The following is an 18,579-nucleotide window of genomic DNA, read 5'->3' on the forward strand; positions in this document are numbered from 1 at the left end:
TCGCAGTATGTGCATCATCAATAAGTAGCCGTTGATGTGTGCCTTAGGATCTTCTTTCCCTGAAAATCTGTTTCTGAATTGTGGCATCACAAATCTCACTGGTAGATCTTCTAGGTGTCTTAGAATTTCTTGTACATAAGCTTTAGGAGTTGAGAAACCCCATATTCTCATTTTCTCTAAAGAGTTTTGAAGGCACTTTATGTGAGCGAATTGAGCTGTTGTTATAACAATGACCTGGCTTGGTTACATGGTTTGTTGAACCTGACTTTGTGGTATGTAGCTCGTATAGACTGGCTGTTGGCCTATGTAGCGGGTTGCCCCAAGGACTAAGCCGAAAGAATGTGTTGTACTTGATGTGCCGATTGTCGGCTTGTAGACTCACCCGAGCTGAATTGGGCCAGAGAATACCCATCACTCGGAGGTTGCACAACTTGGCCACGCAAGGAGGTCTGCAGAATAGGATCACCAATGTTTACGCTCAGATCTGCGCTGATCTCTGTGATGAGATCTGCTCAAATCTTAACAAAACTATATTATTTTTTAAAAGGTAGAGAAAGTGGGGTCGTTTGAATTATGGGCTCAGAAAAATCCCAGATCTATACAGATCAGGTGGATGTGGGATTTTTCTGAGTCCACTGGCAGCGCCAGCTCCAAATCCATATTTTTCACAAAAAAACGCTTTTAAATTTAATTAAATCTAATGATGAATTAATTTTCAAAAAAAATAAAAATAAAACAAATAATTAAATGAAGAAAAACAAACTAAATTAAGCAAAAAAATATATACTTACCTCTAGGGACCCGTAACCCAGAGTTTCAAGTTTGGATCAGGCCGCTCTTCCGATTTACGCCACCAACTCCTTTTTTGGATGCCTTTGCTTGCTGGAATTGGTAGATCTAAGGTTCTTTTGACCTAGATCTAGGGTTCATAAGGCAGGGGAAAAGCTGAGAATTTTAGGTAGGGTCTACCTAGGCTTTTCTTGGGATTGGAGGAGAATTTCTTTAGTTTTCTAAAGGTTTTGGGATCTCCAGAGGTTGAATATGGCTTCTAAGATTTTATCTAATTTTTTGGGATTTTTTCTAAATCTTTAAGAATTTTCTAAGGGTTTTCCTATTTTTGGTATTTTTGAGCTATTTTTTTAATTTCGAGAATTTCTAAGGGATTTCTTTGTGGTTTCTCATATTTTTCTTTTGGGTTATGAAGGGGGTATTTATATAACTCCATTGGTGATTTTTCCTAAATTGTTTGGAGTTTCTTTCGGATTTGTTTGGATTTATCTTGAAGTTTTAGCCTTATCTAATTAAATAAAACATGTTTACTGCATCATCAGATGCGTTGACTGCATCATCAGCCCATAAGGACCAAATTATCATTTATTATATCGTTTTATCCGTAGGTCCGATTTAGGCGATTCTTAGACCGTTGGAAAGCTCTTGAGCTATACTTCAAGTTGGGATCAGATTTGGATAGTTTTGGGTTAATTAAATTGGGTCTAAATTGCCTATAATCTACTAGGGTTTGTGTGGTCCTTTAGGATCAGAATCGAGGTTTTTAAGAGTTCTTTTTGCCAGAATTTCTAGAGGGTATCTACAGTTACCCCTCTTTGGCATTCACCTAGGGCACAAGGTGAATGGCAAAGAAGTAGACACTTGAGACACGGTGGGAAGGAAAATATTTTTTGAGATATCATTCTTTTGAATGACCAGTACCCTTAGGGTAGGCGGTACGCCGATGGATTCTTTTGATCCATAAGACATTGAACTGACACTGCTATCTTTGAGTCAGTGTGGTTGAGAGGTCTCTGACAATCGGAATCCGAAGTGACAGTCAACACGAGCCGTGCTATCTTTGAGCCGGTGACACTCCTTGTCATAGTCACTTTAATGCTACTTGAGAAGCTGCCAGTGTAGTCATTTTCGAATTTAGACCTTTTTTTCGTGGTTTGATTCTCCAATCGAATGAGAGTTTGATTTAGAAAAAACTATGGGATGATGAATTTTTGGCTAATTGAACTTCTTGTTCGCTTTTGATTCTGATTATTGGGGTTCACAAGTTCAAGCTTTTTCGTATGGGAACATATGGGTTGGTCTCTGTTTTCCTATGGGTTTGCAAGCATGGCAATCCAAGATTTGGTGGCGGCAGACGCATCATATCCAAGCCTTCATGAAACTCCTTCGTTTTTTAAAAATATTTTAGAAGGTTTTGAAGATAGATTGAGTTTTGAAACAGAAACAGAGTTTCGGGTTACGTTTTAACTAAAGAAATTAAGGTTTTTGAAAACCTCATGAAACACATAGGGTAAATTTTGAAGATCGATGAGAAATTTTGAAAAATAAGTTTTGGTAAGCAGTTTAAGCTCATGCTACAATGGAGCTCTCTCTTTCTTTTTTTTTCATGAGCTTGTCGAGCATCTACTTGGGACTTTCAGGACGAGGAATTACTAAGTACTTCCTCATCTTCCAATCTTAGCTCTTATGTCACAATTCAAGAAAGACTTTTTCTTGTTTTTTCGAGCAAACTGGTGTTTTGGATAATATAATATGTGTCTCATAGTGCTCAAAATGTCTTTAGACTTCCAATTTTGTCTGTCCACTACCATTCTTTTGAAGTTCAGATAGTCGAGCCTCTTCAAGTTTTACTTGGATTGATACCTTCCTTTGGTTTCTGACACCATTCTGACTTGAAAAGAGAAGAGTTTCTGGAGATTTTTGAGAAGAGAAGAAAAGATAAAGAAGTTCTATTTTTCTATCGCCCCGAGGTCCCTTTTAGATGTTCTGCTCGATAGCCTTTTTTCCAATGCTCGGGGTTCCTTTCGGATTCTCGGCCTGACAGATTTTTTTATTTTGTTCTTTTCTTTGCCGCTAGGGTCCCTTTCTGGTGTTTAGCCCAGTGGCTTTTTTTCCCAACGTTCAGGGTTCCTTTCGGATTTTCAGCCCAACAGATTTCTTTTTTTTTTTCTTTTGAAGAAGAAGAAGAAGATGATGATGTAGAAAGAGGAGGAGAAAAGTCGGTGGCATTTTTTTTTTCTTCTTGTGGCACTTCATCTTAAAAAACATATAAGAACTCGATCATCATTCTTTCTTCCAAATGATAGGGAGGTCCTAGTCATGGTTATCCTTAGATTTTTCTTGCCTCTAGTTAGTATCTGATACTTCTTTGACAAAGGTTGTCGAAGTTTTATAGTGTCTTTCCTCCTTGGATTGCTTCACTCGAGCTTTGATCTTCAAACTCGAAGTCACTTTCAGCTTCCTAATCCTTCAATCTCTTATTGGGATTGACTAAGCTCATCCTTTTTTCCGGTTTTTTTTTTTCAACTCCTTAGGTTTTCAATACCATGGAGTAGACTGCCTAAGCAGAGCATGGATGCCCCACTTGGCTTATTTGAAAGGAGGAGCAAGTGATCATCCCACACCTTTTCAGTAATCTTTTTCAGTTGCAAGTTCATGTTGTTCTTGAGGAGTATATCGCTTCAAGGCGTTTTGGGAGTCGTTAGATAAGGTGTGGGACTCACCGATTGCCCTGTTTTATTTTCATCATCAAGTGAGGATACCCTTATGAAGTGGTTTGGCATGGCTGCTCCTGCAGGGTTTTCTCCATTTGATGAGATAATCAGTATCTTGGATGAGACCGCCTCTACAATATTTTTATCAGATGGAGTGGTCCCTATCAAATTGGTGCTTTTGTTGGTCTTTGAATGTGGGGTGCCGCAAGTAGTGGAATCATGCCTCTATCCCTATCATTTTCTTTGGATCCTTTCTCTTCAGGGAATAGTATGATTTTATCTTTAATGTCTAGTTCTTCATCCCATATAGGTGGGTTATTCAGAAAATCCTTTGAAAGTGGCCCAGGTGGTCCCCTAAGAATTTCTAGGGGTTTGATATCTTTTAACTCTTGTAGAGGTGTTGAATTGAGTGGCATGGAAGGAGCATGTATGAGATCCCCATAAACTTGACATTTAGGATATCTTTTCACATATTTTCAACAGTCTTTGGCTATAGTAGTCCAGTAGGATCCTTGTCTTCTGACTTTATGAGCTAGGAGTGTTGCCTCTGCAAGTCCTCTTTCGTTGTGTAGTTCTTTGAGTACCGTGTTGACCTCTGGTTGGTCAATACACCTTGGGAGGATTTCTTAAAAGGACTTCTTGTAGAGGATGTCGTCTTTGATCAAGCAGTTGATTGAGAATCTTCTTAAGGTGTCCCTGTCTCTCTTCGAGGCTCCTTTGGAATACGTTCCATCTTTGAGTAAGACTGATACATCATGATACCAAGGCTTAGCTTTGACTATCGGGTTGGCCCCGAGGGTGAACACTTCTTCTTCCCTCTCTGATTCTTGATCTTCTTCTTCTGACTCCATCTTGGGAGGAGAAATATTACTCTTGTGTCTAATGTAAAATGGTTGGACACTCATTTCGGGAGGAATGTTCATCATTGATGCGAGAGTGGCCAAAGTATAGATGAACCAGTTGTTTCCCGAGTCACATATTGAAAGGTTACTCTTTTGAAGCATTTTGACAACTTTGCAACTGAGTCCTAGTAGAGCCGGAGCTTTTATCTTTAACCGTCCATTCTCCGTTAATTTGATTTATTACAAGTAAAGAATCGCCCATGACCCATAATTGTTCAATTTTGAGTTCACGGGCATTCTCGAGATCAGCTATTAAGGCTTCATATTCTGCAACATTGCTTGTGCAGGGAAAATTAAGCCTTATAGCGGTTGGAAACATTATTTTCTCTAGAGAGCATAAGATGACTCCTACACCAGTGCCATATTCATTCCTAGCCTTGTCAAAGTATAACTCCCAAATGTGATCCTCAATGACAAAGATGTCCTCATCAGGGAGATCTGTTTTGATGGGGACACAGGCAGGTAAGGCATGTTCGACTAAATGATCTGCAATTGCTTGCCCCTTGACTGATTTTTGAGTAATATATTCGATGTCAGATTCACTTAGGAGCATTCTCCTAATCGTCCATTTAAAACATGTCTTTCTAGCAGGTACTTGAGTAGAACCATCTTAAATGTTAGCTTGATGGTATGAGAAAGCACATAATGCCTCAACTTTTGAGTTGTCCACACTAAGGTTAGACAATGTTTTTCCACATTCGAGTATCGTATTTCATAGTCAACCATTGTGTTACTGATATAAAAGATGGTCTTCTCTTTTCCTTGGTCATTATATGGCCTTAACATCGGCCCCATTGTCTTATCTATTACAGCAAGGTAAAGGAATAGCAGTTTGTTGGGATCAAGTGGACTCAAGATCGGTGGGTTAGAAAGGTACTCCCTTATATGGTCAAAGGCTTTTTGACATGTCTCATCCGAGATAAACGAAGTGTCCTTCTTTAACAAACAATTAAATGGGCTACATTTCTCAGCTAAATGGGATATAAATCTCCAAATAGTCTGTATTCTACCTTGCAACCCGTGAATTTCTCGAATATTCTTTGGAGGTGACATTTTGAGATAGCCTTAATTTCATTGGGTCCTCTTCTATTCCTCTTTGTCTCACAATGAAGCCAAGTAGCTTGCCAGACTCAACATCGAAGGTACACTTCTGAGGATTCAACTTTAATTAATGCTCTTGAAGTCGGTCAAATACTCTTTTCAAGTTGGGAAGGTGGGCATCCCGAGTTTTGGACTTGACGAGGATGTCATCCACACAGTCTTCTATAATGTCATTCATTAAGTCATGAAATATAGCAGTCATGACCCTCTGATAGGTTGCCCCAACATTTTTAAGACCAAAAGGCATGACTATATAGCAGTATGTCCCCCATGGTGTGATGAAGGAAGTCTTTTTTGGGTCTTCTTTTGTCATAAGGATCTGATTGTAGCCAGAGAAGCCATCCATGAAGGATAACATCTGGTGTCGAGTAGTGTTGTCAACTAAGACATCTATATTTGAAAGAGGAAAGTCATCCTTAGGACGTGCTTTGTTCAAGTCTCTATAGTCGATACAGACTCCGATTCTCTCATCTTTTTTAGGTACTACTAAGATATTGGCTAACCAATCCAGATCGTCCACAGGTAGGATGAACTTTGACTTTAAAAGTTTATCAATCTCTTCTTTTATCTTCAACTCCAAGTGTGGCTTTTGTCGATGTAGTTTTTGTTTGATGACTCTTGCCCCTTCATGGAGTACAAGATGTTGTCGTACCAATTCGGGATTTAAGCTAGACAAATCTTCATAGGACCATGCAAATATGTCAATGTATTCTTTTAAGAGGGAGATCTTCTTGCCCAATTCTTCTAGTGACAAAGAGCTTTCGATACTTGTGATCTTCTAATCTTTCTCAGTTCCTAGATTAATGTCTAAGGTCTCTTCGACAATAGCAGTAGGGCTATCGTTGAATCTTGTCTTAAACTGCTCAGTTTGGAACATGAGTTCCTCAATGGGAGGTTCTTCATCTACGTCGAAGTTTTTGCCGGTAGGTGAGTCCTCATTTGTTTCATTTGCATTTTCTTCCTTGACTTCGTTTAAGTTTTCACTGGGTTTGTCAAGGGTCTTGACTGCATTTTCTACAATCGGAAAGGTAATGGTGCTAGAGAGGCTTTGCGCAGGATGCCTATTTTTTGACATAGGGACTCGAAAGTGTCGTTGTATCCCCTTGATGGATTCAATAGATAAGGGAGTAATGCTTCAATTTTTAGTAATTGCCCCAGTTTGCTTGGAGCTGAGGAGGTGGTAGCCACAATATGGGCTACAAGTGTAAGCTGAGAAAGTTGTCGTTCTAATAGCTCTTCTTTTAGAGGAATTATGATCTTCTGTTTTAGAAGAGATTCGGTCTTTCGATGGTCAAGACCTTAATTTCCTCCAAGAATAAAACCTGGAGGCCGAGAAGATATGAGTTTGCATTGAAGCTTAGAAAGTGGGCAACCCAACCCTCTTCGATCGTCGGTGTCTACTTTAGCATGAGGGGAATAAGTAATTGCCTCAGCAACACCTTGCCCATTTTTTCCAAGGCCATAGCCAGGGCAGTACCCCTGAGCCAATACCATATTCCATGCTGTGGATGAACCAAAATCATAATGACTGTAACAAATTTTTAATTTCTCAAACACTTCATGCATTTTATAGATCATAGCGCAATTTTCCATATATGTTAGAAGTGAGATCTCTTGGATTTTCAAGTTTTCAGAGAGTTTCTCTTTTACTGCTTTGACTGCATCTGAACATACGCGAGCTACTCCTTCAACAGTTGGGACATTCAGGTATTGGCGCAAAGTGGAGGCCACAACAAGATTTTCATATAGCCATTGCTTGCCAATGAATAGATTGAAAGAATGTTCAATGTCAATGACATAAAACCTCACTATTTGGACCAGCGGCCCAATCTTAAGAGTGAGAGGGATGACCCCTAAGGTTTTTCTTTGAGTCCCATCATAGGTTGCAATTGAGATGTTTGAGACCTCAATGTCTGTTTGTGATAACCCTATTCTTAGAATACTTTTCAAGGGACAGATGTTCAGAGATGCCCCATTGTCAACCATCACTTTCCTGATTTCATAACTGCTCATGAAAACAGTGATATAAAGTGGATGGGTGTGAAAACGATCAAACCCCAGAGGTATGTCATCATGAGTAAATATAATGGGGGTTGGTCCCGTTAAAAGATTGATCATGTTACTTAGCTCTTTGGGTCTAGTATAGGCAAAAGATTCAATATCTGAGTCATCACGAACTCCAGACATGACTAGAAAAATATGCAACAAAAAATCTTCTTTTTTTTTTTTCTTATTTTTTATTTAGCTATCTAACAACAAAAACAAGATAAAGATGCGTCTAAAAGAAATATATATATATATATATTTATTTATTTATTTAAAAAAAGAGAGAGAGGATAATGTCAAGAAAATTATAAGCTATGCAGATAAGTTTTAGCAACAAAATATAAGATAAACAAATGAAATCTATTTCTAATCTAAACAAATAAAGTAGAGAAGGCCTAGATCTATCCTTTTTTTTTTTTCTTTTTTAATTTTAAATTTTTTTTATCAAAAGAGATAAAGATTCTTCTTTTTTTTTTTTTTTTGAAATAGATAAAGATGCTTCTAAAATATGTATTCTAAAAAAATAAAAATGCACTTAAAGAAGATAGGTATGATCTAAAGAAGATAAAATAAGTATGAATAAAAGAGGATATGAAAAATATGATAAAGATGATATATATGTAATCAAGATGAATCTAAAGATGTTCTAGATGATAAAGATGATCTAAACGATTATCTAAAAAGATGATCTAAATATAAAGATGATCAAGATGAGATCTAAAAGAAGATTATCTAAAAAAGATAAAGATGATCTAAAGATTGATCTAAAAGATAGATATAAAAGATTGACCTAAAAGATGATCTTAAGATAAAGACGATCTTAAGCTAAAGATGATCAAGATGGATATAAAAGAAGATCTAAAGAAAAAGATGATCTTAAGCTAAAGATGATCAAGATGGATATAAAAGAAGATCTAAATAATAATAATAATAATAATAATAATAATTGTAATAATAATAATAATAATAATAATAATAATAATAATAATAATAATAATAATAATAATAATAATAATAATAATAATAATAATAATAATAATAATAATAATAATAATAATAATAATAATAATAATAATAATAATAATAATAATAATAATAATAATAATAATAATAATAATAATAATAATTGATCTAAAAGATAAATATAAAAGAATATGATCTAAAAGATCCAAAAAATCATAAACATTAAGAGAAAACGATCCTAAATTTTTTATGAAGAGAGAAAAAATAAGATTTAGAAAGAAAAGATCGAATCTAATAATAAAGAAATCTTTTCAAATCTACCTTGTTTTTCTTCTTTTTATTTTTTTATACTTTTTATTTTTATTCTTGTAAGAAAAATAAATATGAGAAAAAGAATAAGCTTCTTAAGGTTAAAATATGGATATGAAGCTCAAGATGCCCCACGGTGGGTACCAAACTGTTTACGCTCAGATCTGCCTCTGTGATGAGATTCGCTCAAATCTTAATAAAAACTATACTAGTTTTTAAAAGGTAGAGAAAGTGGGGTCACTTGAATTATAGGCTCAGAAAAATCTCAGATCTATACAGATCCGGTCTTTTTCTTAGCCCACTGGCAGTGCCAGCTCCAAATTTGTATTTTTACAAAAAAACTCTTATAAATTTAATTAAATCTAGTGATGAATTAATTTCCAAAAATAAAATAAAATAAAACAGATAATTAAATGATGAAAAACAAACTAAATTAAGAAAAGAAAGATATACTTACCTCTAGAGACCCGAAATCTAGAGTTTCGAGCTTGGATTAGGCCGCTTTTCCAATTTACACCACCATCTCTTTTTTTGGATGCCTTTGCTTGCTAGAATTGGTAAATCTAAGGTTCTTGTGACCTAGATCTAGGGTTCCTAAGGCAAGAAGAAAAACTGAGAATTTTAGGTAGGGTTTTCTCTAATTTTTTGAGATTTTTTCTAAAGTTTTAGGAATTTTCAAAGGGTTTTCCTATTTTTGGTATTTTTGGTATTTTTGGGCTATTTTTCTAATTTCGGGAATTTCTAAGGGATTCCTTTGTGGTTTCTCCTCTTTTTCTTCTGGGTTATGAAGGGAGTATTTATAGAACTCCATTGGTAATTTTTCCTAATTGTTTTGGATTTTTTTCGGATTTTTTTGGATTTGTCCTGAAGTTTTAGCCATATCTAATTAAAGAAAACGCGCTTACTGCATCGTCAGATACGTTGACTGTATCATCAGCCCACATGAACCAAATTATTATTTGTTAGATCGTTCAATTCAGACGATTCTTGGACCGTTAGAAAGCTCTTGAGCTATACTCTAAATTGGGATAGGATTTGGGTAGTTTTGGGTTAATTAAATTGAGTCTAGGTTGCCTATGGTCTATTAGGGTTTGTGTGGTTCTTTAGGACCAGAATCGAGGTTTTTAGGGGTTCCCTTAGCCATAATTTTGAGGGGGTGTCTACAACCATTTAATTGGGATGGACGACTCAAGCTGCTATGATGACTAGACCTCTGACCTTGATTGGATGATCTATCCCTAGGGTTAAGGTATTCTCTTGCCCCAGTACTGGACTGAAAGAATGAAGGAATGCCATAACCACTGCCAGAGGGAGTCTGCCCTCTAGGTAGTCTTGGGCTTGAGTGATGATTAAAACTAGACATCTGGCCCGTAGTGAGTTGGATTGGCATGCTAACAACCCAAGGATTATCCTGGTTTGAGCAAAAATGTTGGACTTCGCCTATGGCTTGAGCTTCTGATCTAACTTTCCTAGATTGAGTGAGTTGGATGGTGTATCCTCTATTGAGGAGGTTTTGAAAGTAAGCATGCACCTTAGGATTGTCTTTATATCGAGTTAGTTCAAAACCCTAATCTTTATTAGTGAGGGGTTTCTTGGGTAGACTTTCCCTAGTTGTATGTGAACCAACTCGCACACTAACTAGCTGATTGCTAAGACTGGAATGTTGGGTTGCTAATTGACCATCGGGGTTCACACGATTGAGATCGGCTGATTCAAAGCTTTGGGTCAGGGCCTTATTCTTGTTGTGCTTACTGGATTTGAGGTTAACCCCTATGCCTTGGAGGATTGCCCCCGACCTGACCCCTTGGCTATTCAAGGTGTTACGAACCTTATCAACCTGTTGGCTCGTGACTTCCAAATGATGGCCCTGAAGGCGGTTTGGATGGCTAGGTTTAGTTCCATGCGGGTCGAGAGTCCGCTCACTGACACGAGTGCCATAGATGATTTGTGAGGGATCACTGTGACAGTGCCTCTTGGACTGACTAGGTTCTCTGGATCTAGACTGAGCTGTGGCCATAGGGTTGGACCTTACTCTGCTATGATCCTGGGTCATGATTTCTAGACTCGGTGAGATCTAGACTCGACACCTCATGGTAGACCTAGTCTGACTCTATGGGCAAAACCCTAACTGAGACCTAGGCTAGAACCTAGGTTGGATGAATCTCGCTAAACTCAATTCGGTTTAGACCCTGAACTAGAGCAAGTCTAGTCTAGCTCTAGAAGCAATTCTAAGCTAAGGCCTATGTTGATCTAGACTAGATGGGTACGAGTCTCAGCTCAGACCAAGAGTGGGTCTAGGTTCGAACCTAGGTGTGAGCCTGGTTCGAACCTAGACTGAGCTGGGTGCAAGCCTGAGCTTGGACCAAGACGGTTTTGAAGATCAGATCGGGTGCGGACCCAGACTGGATCAAGGTTGGTTTAGGCACGAGCCCTTGGCTTGGACCAAAAGGGGGCCAAGGTTTTTGACCTAGGTGCAAACCTGGTTCAGACCTTGGCTAGGCTGGGTATAAGCCTGAACTTAGACCTAGAGAGTTTTGATGATCAGACCATGTGTGGAACTGAACTAGATCAAGGTTAGTTTAGGCATGAGCCCCTGGCTCAGACCCAAGGGGACCTAAGTTTGGACATGGTTGTGAACTTGGTTCGGACCTGGGCTAGGCTGGGTATAAGCTTGAACTCGGACCCAGAGAGTTTTGATGATCAGACCAGGTATGGACCCGAACTGGATCAAAGATGAACAAGGAATGAGCCTCCGGCTTGGACCAAGAGGGGGCCTAAGGTTGGACCAAGGCGAAACCTAGTTCAGACCTGGGCTAAGATGGGTACATGCCTGGGCTTGGACCTTGATGGTTTTGCTTGGACCAAAAGCAAGTTTGAATTGAGATCAAAGATTAATCAATTGAAATAAGTAAGCACAACACACAAAACGTTTTGACCTAGATTATAGGTAGGCTTGGCTTGAGAGTGGGTTCCAAACTATTGAATTGCAGCTAGGCTGATATAGGCCCCCACATAGGTCCTGACCTCTTGTTATAGGATTTTCACCAGGTCTTAATATACGCGGAGTTGCTTTGTGGCAAAGGATTATGGAGGGGTGCTCACAATTAAAGTTACGTGAATCCCAACCACCTTGACTCTCAAAGTTAGGTTCCCCTCATTCCGTTAACGCGGATTTTGGGGGTTTCGAAAATATTTGTTGGTTTCTTGGGCATTTCCGGTCTGGTGTGTGCAAGAGTGTGTAAAGAAGCATGCAAGTGAAAAGAAAAAATAGCAAACATGCAAACACACCATGCAAGAAAAATGTGATCACTTGGTCCAAATCGTGTCAAGTGAGGTGTGCTTCGGGTCGGGTTTTTAGATGTGGGGATAAGCAACCCTTAAGAAGGTATTCAGTCAAAACAGTGAACCAAGCACAGTCCGTGCTTAGTCGAGTGCACCCCGAGTCAAGGGTGACTCAATCAGGGCACAATTAGAGACAGAGTGCAGGTGACCTTGGATTTTTTTTTGACAAATAGAGAGAAGCGGCAAATATTGAATCACAAGCAAAGAAATGCAAGATATTTTCTTTTTGACAACCTTTTTTTTTTGGAAAGAGGGAGAGGCTTAAATTTGTTTTTGTTTTTGTTTTTTAAGTGAAGATTCTTTTTTTCCTTTTTAGAAACTGAAGTGGCTTTAAAAAAAGTAACTTTAGTAGCAAAACTGACTTCTTCTTTTTGTTAACAAAATAGGCCTTCAAAATTTTCTTTTTCCTTTTTTTTTTATTTGCAAAGACTTTTTTGTTTGTTAAGAAGAAAGGCCCTGAAAGTTCCGTTTTTTTTTTTTTTTTTTTGAAACAAAGCGACTTCCAAAAAAAAAAAAAATTTATTTTTAATAAAATTTTCTCTTTTAAAATGAGAAAGGTCTTTAAAGGTTTTTTTTTTAGCAAGATGCCCTTAAAAGAATTTTTTTGTTTTGTTTTTTTGAAAAAGAAAGTGGCTTAAAAAAAAAAGTAATTTTTAGCAAAAGAGTATTTTTTCTTTTTTTTGAAGCCAAATAAGCTTTAAGATTTTTTTTTCTTGCAAAAAAAATTTTCTTTTTTCAAAAAAGAGGAAGGCCTTAAAAAAAAACTTTTTTAAGCATGATTGCCTTTAAAAGATTTTTTTTTTTTTTTTTTCTTTTGACAAAAATGCCTAATTTTCAGAAATGAGAAATGCCTGAATTTGTTTTGAAAGCAAGATTGCCTTCAAAAGATTTTTTTTTTTTTTTTTTCTTTTGACAAAAATGCCTAATTTTCAGAAATGAGAAATGCCTGAATTTGTTTTGAAAGCAAGATTGCCTTTAAAAGATTTTTTTTTTTTTTTTCTTTTGACAAAAATGCCTAATTTTCAGAAATGAGAAATGCCTGAATTTGTTTTGAAAGCAAGATTGCCTTTAAAACATTAATTTAGTTTTTTATTTTTTTTTGGAGATGGCAAAGATCTTAAAAAAAAGAAGTGATTTTCCTGAATTTTTTTTTAACTAAGAAAAGAAGGAAAATAGAACAAATAAAGGCCAAACAAAATATTTTTTTTTTTTGGGAAGCAAAATTGCCTCAAAAGTGATTTTTGTTTTTTTGTTTTTTTTTTAATTCATGTGCAAAGTTACAAGAGAAGAAATTATTCTTCCTTTTTTCTTTTTTTAATTCGAAAATTCCTTAGAATGAAATTTTTATTTTTGAAGGAAAAGCGGCCTTTTTTTTTTTTTTTTTTGAAAGAAAGAGACTTCTTAAAGAATATTTTTTTTAATCGTAAAAAAACTATTTATTTTATTTTATTTTTGAAAATGAAAAGGTCTCATTTTTTTCTTTAAAGGACATTCGTTTTTTTTTTTGAAAGAAAGAGACTTCTTAAAGAATATTTTTTTTAATCGTAAAAAAACTATTTATTTTATTTTATTTTTAAAAATGAAAAGGTCTCAATTTTTTCTTTAAAGGACATTCGTTTTTTTTTTTCCGAAGGAGAGGACGACTTTTGTTTTTTTGTAGAAGAAAGCGTTTTTTTTTTTAACAAATAGAAAGGCTTCTTTTTAGGAAAGAAGAGAAGTTTTTTTTTTTAACAAATAGAAAGACCTCTTTTTAAGACGAGAGAAATAAGATGACTGGAACCTTATCCGTTTGAATAGATAAGAACAAGTTAACAAATTTTGATGGAAAGAAATAGAAAGGCGGGATGGGGATGGGGATGGGGATGGGGATGGGCAAGAAATCAAGCGCCTCTTTTTAGGAAGGAGAAGAAGATGACCAGAATCTTATCCTTTAGTAAGATAATAATAAGTTAAAAAAAATTTTGATGGAAAGAAATAGAAAGGTGTGATGACCATGAGCAAGAGATCTACGCTCTCTTTTTAGGAAAGAAAAGAAAGAAGATGCTTTAGCAAGATAATAAAAGTTAACAAATTCTTCATGGAAAGGCGTGATGGCCATGAGCAAGAGATCAGCAAAACAACCAAAAAAAATCTTGCGTTCCCTACTTTTTTTTCTGTTTTCTAAACACCGCGAGTCAAAATAAAATGAAAAACGAGAAGCTGAGATGATGATAATGCCTCAAAAGGAACTAGAATGTGAGATGATGAAAAGGCCTCAAAAAGAAAGAAAAATCCTTGCAAACATACTAGCAAATAGCAAATAGCAAATAGCAAATGGCAAATAGCAAATAGCAAATAAACAACATCTAGAGTATACCTCGAAGACCTAAAGCAAAGAGAGAGAGAGCATACCGTGCTATGTGATATACTGAAAACGTATTCTGAGATGCTGATGGGAAGCATATACATGCATCATTTTATATCAATTTTGAAAATCAGCATGATGTGCATCATGTAAAACAAAGCCCACTGATGAGAGGAATCAAACGTGGAAAGCAAGAGAACCTTCGAAGCATAAAACCACTCACTTGGAGAGAGAGAGAATGCCTGCGGAACCAAAAAATAAAAACCCTGGAGAAGAGAGAAAACAAACATATTTTTCTAATTATTATGTTCTTTTTTTTTATTTTATTTTGTGCCCCTCAAATGGAGAACTAATAATTGTTTTTTTTGTGTTCGGATCTAGCTCGAAATGCCCCACGGTGGGTGCCAAATGTTTATAGTGCAAAATCAGAGAGATCTTCAGAGGAAGATCTCTCAGATCTGAACACCACAAACTGATTTTTAAAAAAACTGATAGAGAATGTAGGGAAAATAAAATTCTGACATGAAGTCAAATCTATTCAGAAATGAGTAGATCTACTCTCAGTTCAGTGGTAGAGCCAGCATAGACCCGAAATACAAAACACTGGATAAAAAATAATAAACTAACTATTTCTAATTTAAATATAATAAAAATAAAAAAAAATAATAAAAGAGTAAGAAACGATATCAAATCAGGCCAGATGGCCCCGGACTCCTGAGCCTTTGAGGGCTCGCCCATATCAAAAGCGGTGTCCTCTTTGTCTCTCTTTCTCCAAGTATTGACCGCACCTTAGCCTAGTTGAATGGTTTTTTTGATCTAAAGATAGCTTAGAACTAGGGTTTCTTAGGTCTCACTTTAACTTCTAGCCTTCCATATCCCAGCCCCTTTTTTTTTAACCTACACGTCCCACCTTTTTAAGACGTGCCCCTAATCTCCCACGTCCCACCTCCTTCCCAAAAAAGGGACCTCAGTTTTATTTTTCTTAGAGACCTAATAGGGATGTAGAATAGATAAGTACTAAAAAATGGGGATTAGCTAGGTGTGGAATGGATAACTACTAAAAGTTAGAGATTTGTTAGGTGTAGAATGTATAACTAGTAAAGGTTGGGGATTTGGTAGGTGTAGATCATAGGATGGGACCATGGATTGCGGTGGTCTATGGTATAGGGATCCACTGAAATAGTGTGATCCCATGATTTCAGAAAAACCATGAAACTTGCCAATTTTAAAATGGGGTGTCTACAAACCTTGCCCTAAAAATTTTGCACAAGTCTTGCATAGGGCATTAAAAAAGAAGGGAAATTTTTTAATACGGGTCGTTTACCATATTTTCCTTTCATGCCAACTGTTCGCTTTGAATGGATTAGGACACTGTTAGCATACAGTTAACCCCGCATATCTACACATAGAGTCTTAATGGGTAGTTTTAGAATAGATGTTTGAGGGCAATTTAGGCAAGGTGTTAGGTGTAATTAAACATGTATTGGAACTAATGTGAATGTGTTCAGAAAAGGTTGTGCCAATTAGGTGCTTGTTTCTAGCAAATTCATCTCTATTCCTTAGGCCCTAAGAAAAAGCCATGTAACTCAACATATGTGTTAGATTTTTCTAGAATCTTGAATCCCCAAAGGAAGTTAGGGATATTGTTTAAAAACTTTTCTCTGAGAAGTATGAGGTTTGTCTTCAGTTTTTGAAAAAGGGTGCGGTTTGTATAGAGCTTAGGCTTTAAACAATCAAATTAGAGCCTACCTTTTAATAGTGTAGAGAAATATGATTTCAATACTGGAAATCTTTATGATAACCTTAAAATATATTTTCATCTTTAAATAGAAAATTTAAAGCTTCAAAATTGTGTAGATCGACAGATCTATGAAAACTTGAAAATCTTGAAAATTGATGATCCAAAAATGTGTTACAAAATATATTATTTTTGAAACTTGAAATCTATTTTTTTCTCATATCCATGCATCTTGATATCGAGATAATTAATTTGAGGATATTCGGGCATCAAAACAACCTCTTCTAGTGAAATTTTTGAGGTAGGCTCAAATTTGATTGTTTAGAGCCTCAGCTCTATATAAACTTTTCCCTTTGAAAAATGAAATGGCAAATGTAAAGTAAGGAAATATAAACAAATATTTTTACTTGTTATAGGTAAAGAATTTATGTTCTGAAATTTCCAATCGAGATCCTTATGAGCTTATTAGCTAGGCTCGAATCCATAGGCATCTTCTTCATGGTCTTAGAAATGAGTATTTACCTTTAATAACTTCTTTTTAAGGATGAGCTAATTATCCATCTATTGTTGATTATGAAAATCTTTTAGCCTAACAAGAAGAATCGGCAAGGCAAATGGCAGATGCATCAATCTCTGAAAAAGAAGAACATGCATTGTTCCCTAAAATAAGAAGAATGACTCGAATTCAATTCAGAAAAAGAAAGCTCCTTCTCCAAATCGAAAGGAAAGAAAGAATCATGGTGGAAATCCTAATTATGGAGCTTCCAAGGTCAAATTTTATCAACATGAGAGATGGGGCACATAAAGAAAAATTGTAGAGTTAAATCAAAAGAGAGTAATTTCAAGACAAGTAGAACTGACTCAAGAGATTGGATGTTTCTTTCGTTTCAGAATCAAAGAATTTATTCAAAGGTCCCTAAAAGAAAAAGAAAGATTGGATTGTTGACTCATGTTGTTCACATAATCTAACACCAAATCAAAGTTATCATGTAATCATAATGGAAATGACACCATTATTACTGCAGACAATATTGTGTACCAGGTAAAAAGCAAAGGTATTGTGGAGGTTCAAATAGGGTGAGAAATAGGTGGAATACTCCTAACGTATGTCTATCATGTTCATGGAATGACGAAAAATATTGTATCCACCTCACAAAATTTAGAAATGGTGAGGTATGTTCTCATTAGTCCTAATGATGTGTAGAAAACATGAAATCTTTTGATGTGGATGTTGTTTTCCAAGGGATGGGAGTAAAGTCAGCATATATAGGTTGAAAAGTTGAAGCGACAGTACTAGTTTATGGCATGCTAGACTAGGTCATGTTTGTTATAATAAGTTAAAAGTAAATTGTCTCTATAAATTTGTTAAGAGGGATTCCTAATTCTGTGAAATTTGACAGTCAATGGTCTTTGTGAAGGACGTCACTATGGGAGATCACATAGACTACCATTTGATAAAAGCACAAACACTTAAAGAGTTAACGCACTGGATGTGCTATGACCATGTCATACACTAGCTTCTCGAGCTTAAAATACATGCTTGTTCTTGTTGATATTTATGGGTATACTTTTTCAAATAGAGATCCAAAGCGTTATCTAATTTCAAAATATTTAAATCCACGGGAGCAAGAGAACTACAAAACAAGATAAATTGTTTTAGAATCGATAATGGGGGAGAATATTTATCTAAGGATTTTTGTGAGGATAGAAAAATTAAGAGGCAATTAACTTGCACCTACATACCATAACAAAATGGTGTTTTAGAGTGTATGCTAAGGCGTCCTTCTGAAGTAATTAGAGGTTGGTTATATGCTAAAACTTTACCTGAGGAATTTTGTGTGCATGCTTTGTTTTAAATAAACTCACATCTAGTAGTGTTTATGGAAACCCACATATGAGATAATGTAGTGAATTAAACCCTTGGTTCCTCAATTTAGAATATGTGGTTGTACTTGTTTCGCATGTGCATGAAGTTCAAAGAAGGACGTTGGGTAAAAAAGATATCGAGTGTATGTTTGTCGGGTATGATTCTCAAAGAAAATGTTGGATTATTTTTTTATCCAAAAACACAGATCTAAAACTTCTAGGGATATTGATTTTATGTAATTTCTTTTTATTATGTATATCCATCTCTAACCGAACATGCAGGTCATTCAAGCTTTGAAACTGAAAATCCACTTTCAACTATAACCGTGTTATAATATCCCAAGTGACATAGAATATTAATCAATTGGAGACTTTAGTCTCAAGGGGAGTGCTCGGAGTGTGGAATCAACAACTCAACGTGATATCACAAGAAGTGCAAATAAGAAAAAGAGCAAAGGCCTAGTT

This window comes from Amborella trichopoda, chromosome 11, assembly GCF_054954075.1.
Source record: "Amborella trichopoda isolate Santa Cruz 75 chromosome 11, AtrichopodaSantaCruz75HAP2 v2.0, whole genome shotgun sequence".
In the NCBI taxonomy this organism is placed as follows: domain Eukaryota; kingdom Viridiplantae; phylum Streptophyta; class Magnoliopsida; order Amborellales; family Amborellaceae; genus Amborella; species Amborella trichopoda.